Source organism: Amblyomma mixtum, chromosome 3 (genome assembly GCF_055824585.1).
Source record: "Amblyomma mixtum isolate Tamu chromosome 3, ASM5582458v1, whole genome shotgun sequence".
Lineage (NCBI taxonomy): Eukaryota > Metazoa > Arthropoda > Arachnida > Ixodida > Ixodidae > Amblyomma > Amblyomma mixtum.
Window position 1 is genome coordinate 193296102 of NC_143014.1, and position 12004 is coordinate 193308105.

Consider the following 12004-nt stretch of genomic DNA (forward strand, 5'->3'; position numbering starts at 1 on the left):
CCTTGCACTGGTTTTGTCACAGCCTCTCAGGACGCAATTGAAGTCACCCATGACGATCAGGCATTTCTCACAACTGAAGTACTTTTGTACGCGTTGAAAAAACGCTGTCCTCTCATCCACCGCATTTGGGGCGTACACACAAATGATGCGCCAATATGTTTTGTCGTACAGGAGGTCAACCAAAACAAATCGACCCGAAGGACACGCCGTATATGCCTGAACCTCAAGTCCCGGTACATTCTTTACAAAGATGACAACCTGCAGACGTTCCTACAGCGTGGGCTACAACTGCAAAAAACCTAGACGTGAAACGTCGCACCATGCTCCCGGTCTCCTCTTCCCCGTCAATTTTCGTTTCCTGCACTGCCAGGACGTCAATGTCGTGCTCAGTTAAAAGGCGGTACACCTGGCTCTGCTTCTTCTTACTTGCCAGTCCCCTGACATTAAGTGTACCGACTTTCATGGGGAACGCATGAGCCATTTTCATGCAGAATAAAGAGGCCGGGAACATGGTGCTTACCCTTCACGTCTAGCGCTTGGCTAGACGACATCATTGACACCGGAGCCATCCGGTGCTGGTGCCAGGCCTGGCAGTGGGGGCGGCTTGTCAAGGGCTCTCCTCTCCGTCGACACATTTGGTCGTGGCCGGATGGACGACCGCCGTCCTTGGGTCGTTTTTGCCGGCGGCTCTTCGACGCTGGGGGCTTCCGCCTTGTCGTCTTCGGTTCCGGTCTGGGCGTGTGGCCGCTTCGCTGGGGCAGGGACGCCGGTCGTGCGGGCGCCGCTCTGGTCAAGGTTCTCCTCGGTCAGAGTCGCTGGCTCGGTTTCTTGGAGCGCTGGCACGCTTACTTCACCGCTCGACGCCTCCGTCTCCTTTCTAGTAGGTTCTGCCCCTTCAGGCTTGCGTCCGGCATCGCTGCTGGAGGGTCCCGAAGAGCCCGTCGATCCTGCTTGCTTTTCGGGTTCCTCTATGCCTTTCGCAGATTCTTCGGCCTCGACTACATCCATCAGGAGTTCCGCAGAGTCGTCTTTCGACGCCCCGCCCGTAGCCACCGCGTAAGTGCGGACACACTCATTATCCGCGTGGCCGTACCGCCGGCATTTCGTACAGCAGGGAACCTTGCATTCACGCCGCACGTGGCCTGTACCATGGCAGCGCAAGCACTGCATTGGACGCCCAGGCGCCACGACAAGAGCCAACTCTCCGGCGACACGTACCTGGTGTGGCAGGTCATCCACTTTCAAGCCGGGCTTCAACTTCAGTAGGACCGTTCTTGTCGTTGAGCTCTTGTCATTGACGCCTTGTATCCGCCACCGCTCACGCGTAACGTCGGTCACTTTGCCAAACGCCGCGAATGCCGTCCGGATGTTGTCGTCAGCCACACCGTGAAGCATCCAGTGTAGCCGCAGCTTTACCTGCTGGTCTTCCGGGTCGATAATGAGGCAGCGGCGTTTCTTAACTTGCAGCTCGTTGAAGGCGAGCAACTTCTTAGCTGCCTCCGTGTTCCGCAGGGTAACCGCCCACACGTGGTTGATTTGGTACGCCCCCAACGCGACCACGTCGGGGAGCGTACCGGTCTCGGCCAGGGCGTCACGGAAATCCTCGACCCGGAACGGCCTCGCTCGCACGTCGCCGTGAAGAAAAACGGTGTTGAAAACAACACGTCCTGTTGGCAGTGTCGGCAAAATAATCTGGTAATCCTTATCACCGCAGTCATCGATCCTGTTTCCGCGGCAGTCAAAGGCCGCTATCGCCGCTCCGCTGGAGCCCATGACCCTGCGATCCGTTCAGCTCGGCTGCCGGAAGCAGAATGAGCTATCCGGGCTTACAACAGTGCAACCTGCTTTTCTTTCCTTTGTCCCACTCCACTGCATGAACAAAATCAAATTGTGCTACGAAGAGCAGCCATCACAGACGAAGGTAGGGGAGTCAAAAATAATATTTAATGCCTTTCATTGTTTGATTTGTCACCAATGGCTTTGCAAGAGACTTTCAGACGAGTATCCGTGATGGGAGCGGAGCAGCGATCCTTTGAAGGGCAAAAAAAGTCGCCCTCCGCCCGAACGGGGGGCTCGAACCCCGGACCGTTAGGTTAAAAGCCTAACGCTCTACCGACTGAGCTATCCGGGCTTACAACAGTGCAACCTGCTTTTCTCTCCTTTGTCCCACTCCACTGCATGAACAAAATCAAATTGCGCTACGAAGAGCAGCCATCACAGACGAAGGTAGGGGAGTCAAAAATAATATTTAATGCCTTTCATTGTTTGATTTGTCACCAATGGCTTTGCAAGAGACTTTCAGACGAGTATCCGTGATGGGAGCGGAGCAGCGATCCTTTGAAGGGCAAAAAAAGTCGCCCTCCGCCCGAACGGGGGCTCGAACCCCGGACCGTTAGGTTAAAAGCCTAACGCTCTACCGACTGAGCTATCCGGGCTTACAACAGTGCAAACTGCTTTTCTCTCCTTTGTCCCACTCCACTGCATGAACAAAATCAAATAGCGCTACGAAGAGCAGCCATCACAGACGAAGGTAGGGGAGTCAAAAATGATATTTAATGCCTTTCATTGTTTGATTTGTCACCAATGGCTTTGCAAGAGACTTTCAGACGAGTATCCGTGATGGGAGCGGAGCAGCGATCCTTTGAAGGGCAAAAAAAGTCGCCCTCCGCCCGAACGGGGGCTCGAACCCCGGACCGTTAGGTTAAAAGCCTAACGCTCTACCGACTGAGCTATCCGGGCTTACAACAGTGCAACCTGCTTTTCTCTCCTTTGTCCCACTCCACTGCATGAACAAAATCAAATTGCGCTACGAAGAGCAGCCATCACAGACGAAGGTGGGGGGGGGGGGGGGGCGTCATAAATAATATTTAAGGCCTTTCATTGTTTGCTTTGTTACCAATGGCTTTGCAAGAGACTTTCAGCAGCGATCCTTTAAGGGCAAAAAAGTCACCCTCCACCCGAATGGGGTCACGAACCCCGGACAGTTAGGTTTAGTTTGGTTTATTCGGGTTTAACGTCTCAAAGCAACTAAGGCTATGAGCGACGCCGTAGTGAAGGGCTCCGGAAATTTCGACCACCTGGGGTTCTTTAACGTCCACTGACATCCCACAGCACATGGGCCTCTAGAATTTCGTCTCCATCGAAATTCAGCCGCCGCGGTCGGGATCGAACCCGCGTCTTTCGGGCCAGCAGCCGAGCGCCGTAACCACTGAGCCACCGCGGCGGGGCCGGACAGTTAGGTTAAAACACTAGCGCTCTACCGACTGAGCTATCTGAGGTGGTTTTTTTTTGTTTGCTGCCTGCTTAAACGCATTGCAGAAAATACACAGAATGGTTAAATATATGCCATCACAGCTTTTTCAGGTTTACTAATTCATCAAGAACAGGTATTCATTGGGGACTTTCTGCTTGGCCGCGGTACACTTCTGCTATGAGTAATGTGCTGTGAATAAAATTTTCTCTATAGCAGACCGGACGGTTAGGTCTGCGTGTCGGGCCGCCATCCTAGTCTTCTATAAGCTGTGGAGGCCGAGGAGCATGAAGATATCGTACGCGGTTTCGTCTGCAATATCAACACGTAAAAACCTAATTACTGACGGGGTGATTGGCAATTCGTTTTTAAATGTCCCAGAAAGAGATCGGATCCCAGCATTCGATTGTTCATTTGTTTCGCGTTTTCTTTTGCATAACAAACAGTTTACAGTCCAGGGGGCAAAAACTGCTTTGACTTCGGGCCATGTTTGAACCGGAAGAGTTTTTATGCTCAGCTTGTAGAAGAAAATTTTAACTCATGGTCGAACAGTCATTTTTTTAACTCTTTTCAATACGTCCTCTCCTGGACTTTCACGGTGACCTGTTCTGTACGAAGGTATTGACATCATGATGTCAATGAAATCTTTATACAATTTCTTTTTGCTAACTTCTGCTAAATACTCGAAAGAAAAATGCGTTCGCAGAATACGGTAAGACACAATAATTTCATGCAAAAAACCGGTTACACCAGGGTTCACAGCACCACTTGTGGATGCAATGAAATATTGCACAGCTTTAGGAAGCCTAATCTGTAACACAGTACGCAAGAAACAGTCACTTTTGGTCTCGTAAAAAAAATAACCCATACAAAGTTCGTCTCAAAAACAAGTTTCAGAGATCTAGTCCCTCGCTCCGTACGGATCCGAACAGATTTGACCGACTGACCCTTTTCCAACTCCAGGCCCAGATAAAGACTGGGAAAGCTGCTGTATCGCAATCGTATCTCGCCAGATCATCGTGCGGTGGCTGCGTGCGGCTCAGCACGGATGATCACAGATCCGAACAACGCATGCGCTGCTCGGAGCTGTGATCGGACCTTCTCCCCCCAATGGCCACCGTTTAAAAGCGCTGGCCAGTTATCAATAAAGGCTTTTCTGCTTCATGCAGACTCGAATGACTGTCTGCTTCGGGTGCGCTGCGGCGCGACGTAAAAAAAGCTCTGCGCATTTTTTGCTCATTTGCACGTGGCATAAACTTGAAAGACATAGCAAATATTTGCTGTCAGGGGCACATTACAAGCTCTAGCACGTGCAAACATAGGTAGGCCGCGACCATGTCATGACTCCGCCTTTTCCTTCACGTAGTTCATTTCTGTCTACCAAAACTCGGTGTTTTCTTTGTAATGCTGGAGCGGAACACCCAACTATTTAGTGGATGTTGCTGCCCATGTAGTATTTTCAAAATGCTCTGCTGTAGTATCCCAATGGCCATGTCAAATGCCAACGGTCTTCTCTCAACTTATATGTGCCCTTGTCTGCATAAAAAAATTGGTCATTTACCTGCACAACTTCGAGGACGCTGTTTTTGTACTCGCAGAAAACAGCAATGTGATCCGTATAGACCAGCTCTTTTACCTCGGATGACTGGAGCTTAAAGCCATTAATGCATTCATACGTAACAAAGCAACTCAAAAAGGTTCAGGATACAGAGCGACTAGCAATGCTTGCCTCACTGATGTCAGCACAGGAACCGGTTCGCTAAGTGTCTCATTTATTATAACACGTGTTACACAGTTTTATAAACCATTCTTACGGCTTCAAGAATCATCGATATTAGTGTTGTCTAAAACAAGAAACAATGTCACGCGAGAGCCTGTCGAAGGCCTTCGGTTGGTCGAGCTGCACAGCATAGGAACTCGTACTTCAAAGGTGTAGCAGCACTCTAATACACTCCTGGCGATATTGTTCTTCAAACCCACTTTTCAGGTGTTTTGCGCCACCAAAAAGATGCTGATAGTGCTGGACGAAAGCGTCGAGCACTATCTGACTTAATTTTGATATAATATTTGTGTGATCTCGTTCTTGGGGGCGTACCGTTTTTATCGCTTAAAGGGCGTTTATTCGGTACTTCCCCTAGCCACAAGCTTTCTGCTCGTGCCCGAATCACTGCTGCATTGTATTTTTCCGCATCAAGAAGTTCTAATTCACTTTTATCTTTGCTGATTTCTCAAGTGTGCCTGCCTGGCTCCGCTACTTCCAACATAACCAGTCCTTCAAGCTGCCATTTGAGCTCTTTTTCCTTTCAGTTTTAGCGCCGAATCGTGCCCGTTTCAATCACAATAATTTTTACTTCTATCTTCAGTTACTTCCACGTCACAGCATAGTCGGCAGGTTCGTTTGCTAACACACAGTGAATGTTCTGTTCGACCCTGTCAACGAAAGAGTCATCCTCTAGAAATTTTGCGTTCAACTTCCAGAGTTGCCAAATGAAGTTTGATGGCTTGCGCTTGGTCCCTGTTGTAAAACTCACTATGCAAAGGTCGCTAAAAGACACAGGCTGTACAAAATACCTTCTAAACATAGGCACTAGATCTAGCGTCACATATATTCGGTCAAGTCTGGAATAATTTTTTTCCCCTCAAAATGCGTATACTGGGGTTCTGCCGAATTCGATGATACATGGCCCGCGTCTACAAGGCTGTAGTCATGTACCAGAGTACTCAAAAGGTAACGCTCTTTTCGCTGATTGGCGGATTGTTTGCACGACACAATTGAAATCGGCTAAAGGAATAACGGCCCTATCCCCCTGGAATAACAGCCCTATCCCCCTAAAGAGCTTCAAAAAAAAAAAAGCTTTTCGATCTTGCACATGATCTGGTGCGTAAACATATATCAGTCGCCATTGCGAATCTGAGGAAACAAAACCCAAAACAATAAGGCGCCCAGTATCACTGACATGAAGGGCTTTCTCGGCAATTCCGGCACTTTTACGCGTTAGGACAACGCACGCACCAGAAATGCCTACAGCATGAAAAATATAAACATTGTAGTGTGCCGTAAGCGCCTGAACCATGCTATCTGTCTGCTCCTCGCTCTCTGCTGTTGTGTATTGCACAGCCGCTATATCATTGTCATTATCAAGGCACAGGCGGCTCAGTTGGCACTGCCACCGCTTTTACGAGACGGCCCGAACATTAATACTGGCAACTCGCATTCCGCTATCCATTTTGGCTATCACTTAAAAGCGAGAACAGACAGATCGCCGGGTGCAAAAACATCGCGCGTGACACGCAACGAGGGCACACTTTGCCAGTGGAGTATAGCACAGGTCTAAGACCGTCTGGTCTTTCGTACTCGTGGATCGCCGTCCCTTTTAGATCCATTGCTTGTCATGCGCGCCCAAGTGCTACGGCTGTCTAGGAGGGATGGCACAACGTTTTTAGATCCCTTTCAGTTTGCAAGCTCCCCCGGGCCGAGCCCGAGAAAGCGGCCCCCGTCCACTTCCACTCACCACGCGGCGCTGCTGTCGCTGTCGGCCCGGAGCCGCCGGAGCGCTCGCGCTTGGCAGTTGCTGTGACAGCCTGTTCTCATCCGCGATAACATTGGGAGCGAACACGTCGAACTCAAATTTGCTGCAGTTTTGTAGCTGTCACGTTGAAACTTCAGTCTCATGGTTAAATAAATGTTTCGCCTGGCTAGTAAGGGTGAGATAAAGCGCAGGGTGATACCAGTTCGCAAAATACCAATCGTTTGCATTGCGCTTTATCGCATCGCGTTCGCGACGTTTAGCGCTATGCGTATGTTGGAGTAAAGCTATCAATATTTTTTCGGTAGAATGCACAAAACATCAATGAAAGGTTAAAACTAGCGATGTTCCACTTCTAGATCAGTCACGAAATTCCGCGCTATATTATCAACGAAGCACCGCACATACCAGCAGCATTTTGCACGTTCTTTAGAATGCCAATTTCAGTGAACACAACTATAAATGCAGACACACTTAGCTGGATGCAGGGAGGGAATAACTATAGAAGAGCTTTTTATTTGCAATGATCGCACAGACGGGAGCAGCGTCCTGCACTTTCATTTTTAGAATGTTAATTTCATTGAACACAGACAAGCATTAAATGCAGACACACTAAATCGGAAGCACGGAGGGAATGGCTACAGAAGGCGAGCTTTGTTATCTGCGATGACAACCTTTTCTCCGTTCTCCAGCCGGCGGTTCACGTCTCTCGCATAGAAGTGCAAGCGTGTCACTATGACAGAATGCAGAACTTGGCATGTAAAAGTGGCCATATGCTCTGCACATCCAAGCCGAGCAAGGTTTTGCAATTCCAGCTCGTCTAGCACCTCCCAAAAAATGTCCCCAAAAACGGGACCTTCTTTCAAAGAATTCGAGATTGCTTAGTTTACAATGTTGGTAAACTCTAGCATCTTTTTGGTGGGATGCTTTAAGCACCCTTGCTTGAAGCTTTTGTATACTGTAAGATAAGCGTCACTGCCAACAACTGGCACAGGAGAGCTGATATCTTCCATGCTGATATCTGCTGGCTGCTCCAAATCAGGCGGCGGCGACGATGGCGTAGGCGCGAAGGGCCACGCTGGTCGGGCAAACAGCGTGGCGAGCGCCACCGCGCGGCAGGAAACGGGAAGGCGACAATCCGCGCACCGCAGCTTTCGAACTGAAATGGATCTAAAAACGTTGGGATGGCAAGCGTGTTCTGTATCAGCCAGTCAGTCTGATAACATTGTAACGGAAATGACGTGTGCCTGACCGGCATGCAGCGTTGCCTATAAAAGGACGCTGCTGCCTCGAATAAAGAGCTTTTTGCGTTGCTGCCACCGAAGCGTCTGTCTGCTGCTTAGAACAGAACATCTGGCGACGAGGATGGGATCCGGCGCGCAGTAAACCGCCGCCGGCCAGCAGCAGTCACGAGGCTGAACCGCCTATGGTGCAAGGCGACACGGAGCCCATGCAGCCACGATTTCATCGGCGGCCAGGAAGGCTGAACCGCCTACGGTGCAAGGCGACACGGAGCCCTTGCAGCCACGATTTCATAGGAGGCCAGGAGTAACGCAAGAACGCCGGAGGAGCGCAGGAACGCCGGAGGAGCGCAGGAACGCCGGAGGAGCGCACAAACGCCGGAGGAGCGCAGGAACGCCGGAGGAGCGCAGAAACGCCGGAGGAGCGCAGGAACGCCGGAGGAGCGCAGGAACGCCGGAGGAGCGCAGAAACGCCGGAGGAGCGCAGGAACGCCGGAGGAGCGCAGAAACGCCGGAGGAGCGCAGGAACGCCGGAGGAGCGCAGGAACGCCGGAGGAGCGCAGGAACGCCGGAGGAGCGCAGAAACGCCGGAGGAGCGCAGGAACGCCGGAGGAGCGCAGGAACGCCGGAGGAGCGCAGAAACGCCGGAGGAGCGCAGAAACGCCGGAGGAGCGCAGAAACGCCGGAGGAGCGCAGGAACGCCGGAGGAGCGCAGAAACGCCGGAGGGGCGCAGAAACGCCGGAGGAGCGCAGAAACGCCGGAGGAGCGCAGAAACGCCGGAGGAGCGCAGAAACGCCGGAGGAGCGCAGAAACGCCGGAGGAGCGCAGGAACGCCGGAGGAGCGCAGGAACGCCGGAGGAGCGCAGGAACGCCGGAGGAGCGCAGAAACGCCGGAGGAGCGCAGGAACGCCGGAGGAGCGCAGAAACGCCGGAGGAGCGCAGAAACGCCGGAGGAGCGCAGGAACGCCGGAGGAGCGCAGGAACGCCGGAGGAGCGCAGAAACGCCGGAGGAGCGCAGAAACGCCGGAGGAGCGCAGAAACGCCGGAGGAGCGCAGAAACGCCGGAGGAGCGCAGAAACGCCGGAGGAGCGCAGAAACGCCGGAGGAGCGCAGAAACGCCGGAGGAGCGCAGAAACGCCGGAGGAGCGCAGAAACGCCGGAGGAGCGCAGAAACGCCGGAGGAGCGCAGAAACGCCGGAGGAGCGCAGAAACGCCGGAGGAGCGCAGAAACGCCGGAGGAGCGCAGAAACGCCGGAGGAGCGCAGAAACGCCGGAGGAGCGCAGAAACGCCGGAGGAGCGCAAGAACGCAGATAAGTGAAATTTGCTCATTATGGCAGAACCTGGACATGGTCCTAAGCTCGGCAGAATGCCGGAATTCAACCCGAAAATCGACAACATACGCTCGTATTTTGAACGCTTCGAGAACTTCGTAAGCATACATGATGTCTCTGCAGACAAGAAACTGAAGTTGTTTCTGAACGTACTCGGTGCGCAAGCATACGAAGAGCTAGAGAAGATAATTGTGCCTCATTTGCCTTCTCAGAAGACTTTCGAAGAAATTAAACAGCTTCTTAAAGCTCATTTCAGCCCAGCTCATACAATTATCGCAGAGCGTTGTAAATTTAATCGCCGAATGCAGCAAGAAAATGAAAGCGCCAAAGATTTCATCACTGAACTGAAGCATCTTGCAAGAGATTGCAATTTCGGCACGTTTTTAAATGACGCCTTAAGGGACAGGCTTGTAGCTGGTTTGCGTGACGAGGAAACGCAACGGGCTCTTTTTGCACAGCCTGACTTGACGTTCGAGCTGGCGTGTCAAACGGCGCTAGATAAAGAGCTAGCGGCACAACAGGCGAAGCAAATGCATGAGTTTGACAGGAAACCGTGTAGCGTCAACGTCATTCAGGGCGAACGTCGCCGTGATAAGAAAAAGAAATCGATGACGGTTGCATGGCCAAAAGATAAACGCGAGGAAGAGCGGCGAAGTGCTTGCAAGCATTGCGGAAAGCGTCATGCGGGAGAAAAATGTTGGTATCGCAACCACACCTGCAGAAATTGTAACAGAAAAGGGCATTTGCAAGCCTTTTGCAAAAGCGGGGCTAAACCAAAAGCTGTCAGATACGTTGACACTACGGACGAAGAATCCGAAGACTTGAGTTGTCAGACTGTGTTCTTCTCGGGCAAAAGTTCAAGGGGCTACAGTGTCGACCTGAACATTGAAGGGAAAACTGTTTCGATGATAATTGACACAGGTGCAGCGGTCACGATCGTACCAGAACAGTTCTATAAGCAGTATTTCCCGCATGTTAAATGTGTGCAATCCAATGTGTCGTTGCGCACTTACACCGGAGAAAAGCTGAAGGTAATTGGAAAAGCAAACGTCTTAGTCAAGCAGGACGCAAGCGAAATCTCTTTGCCTGTTGTGGTAGTGAAGGGAAACGGAACGCCGATGCCCGCTCTCATGGGACGAGACTGGCTGGAAAAACTGCAGATAAACTGGAAAGCAGTGTACAGCCTGTCCACGGATAAGTCATTGGAGCAGAGGGTAGAAGCCTTACGGAAAAAGTATTCCGAGGTTTTCAAGAGCACCCCGGGAGTCGTCAAAAACTTCGAAGCTCGCATCTTTGTAAAGGAAGGGGCTCAACCAGTGTTCTCAAAAGCACGGCCAATACCATTTGCCATCAAAGAGGAAGTAGCAAAGGAGCTGGAAAAGCTCGAGCAAGCCGGAATACTAAAGAGGGTCACGAAAAGTGACTGGGCAACGCCTCTGGTGGTGTTCGCGAAGAAAGGCGGCGCAGGATTAAGGTTATGTGGCGACTACAAAGTCACGGTTAATCCTGTGCTAAAAACTGACCATTACCCTTTGCCATTGCCGGAAGACTTGTATACCATGCTCGCAGGAGGTAAAATCTTTTGCGTTCTGGATCTATCACAAGCCTATCAGCAAGTGCCGCTTGCTGAGGAAAGCAAAGCGCTGTTAACCGTAAACACTCATCTCGGATTATTCCAGTTTCAGCGCCTACCATTCGGCATCTCTAGCGCACCCGCTATCTTTCAGTCGTTAATGGACGAAGTCTTAAAAGGGATTCCAAAAGTGGGTTGCTATATCGACGACGTCATCGTCGTAGGCGACAATATAGACGACTGTGAAGAAACTGTGGAAAAGGTACTTCAACGACTGGAAAAGCACAATATCACTGTAAAAGAACAGAAATGTGAATTTTTCAAGCAGTCCGTCGTTTATCGTGGACACAAAGGGACAGCTGATGGCATTTTTCCAACATCAACAAAGATAAAAGCCATCACGGAAGCACCTCAGCCAAGCAACGTAACTGAGCTTCGAGCCTTCTTGGGTCTGCTGAATTTCTACGCCAAATTCATCAAAGATTTAGCCACAGTAGCTGCACCAATGTACGACCTGCTGAAAAAGGACACTAGTTGGGCGTGGACGGACGAATGTTCAAGATCATTCGTGGAAGCCAAGCAGCGTCTTGTAGACAGTCAAGTTCTGACTTTTTACGACGTGAAAAAGCCAATCTGTTTAAGCTGCGACGCGTCGGCCTACGGTCTTGGGGCAGTAATTTTTCACGTCATGCCTGATGGTTCGGAAAGACCCATTTCATTTGCCTCCAGAACATTGAGTGTAGCGGAGCGCAACTATGCGCAAGACGAGAAGGAAGCCCTAGCATTAATTTTTGGTCTGAGCAGGTTTCATAGATACCTGTACGGGCGCAAATTCACGCTGTATACAGACCACCAACCACTGTTGGGGATCTTGGTATCAGATAAACCAATTCCTTCTTTGGCTGCAGCTAGGATTCAGCGTTGGGCTATCACCTTAGCAGCTTATCTGTACACACTGCGCTACAGGAACGGCAAAAACATGGAAGTTGCCGACGCTCTTTCAAGGCTTCCACTTCTGGTGAAGCATAAAGACGACACTGAAGAATGCCTTGCAGTGTTTGAGTCAACGCCTCTCACTGC

At 50.9% G+C, this 12004-nt stretch overlaps 3 non-coding genes across 3 annotated transcripts; all 3 read right to left on the bottom strand.

Moving 5' to 3' along the window:
* Positions 1 to 2057: 2057 nt before the first annotated feature.
* TRNAK-UUU (transfer RNA lysine (anticodon UUU)) lies at positions 2058 to 2131 on the bottom strand. The gene has a single exon. It is a non-coding gene; the product is annotated as a tRNA-Lys (tRNA).
* A 231-nt stretch (positions 2132 to 2362) lies between these two features.
* TRNAK-UUU (transfer RNA lysine (anticodon UUU)) lies at positions 2363 to 2435 on the bottom strand. Its single transcript has one exon. It is a non-coding gene; the product is annotated as a tRNA-Lys (tRNA).
* A 231-nt stretch (positions 2436 to 2666) lies between these two features.
* Positions 2667 to 2739, bottom strand: TRNAK-UUU (transfer RNA lysine (anticodon UUU)). The gene has a single exon. It is a non-coding gene; the product is annotated as a tRNA-Lys (tRNA).
* Positions 2740 to 12004: the final 9265 nt, after the last annotated feature.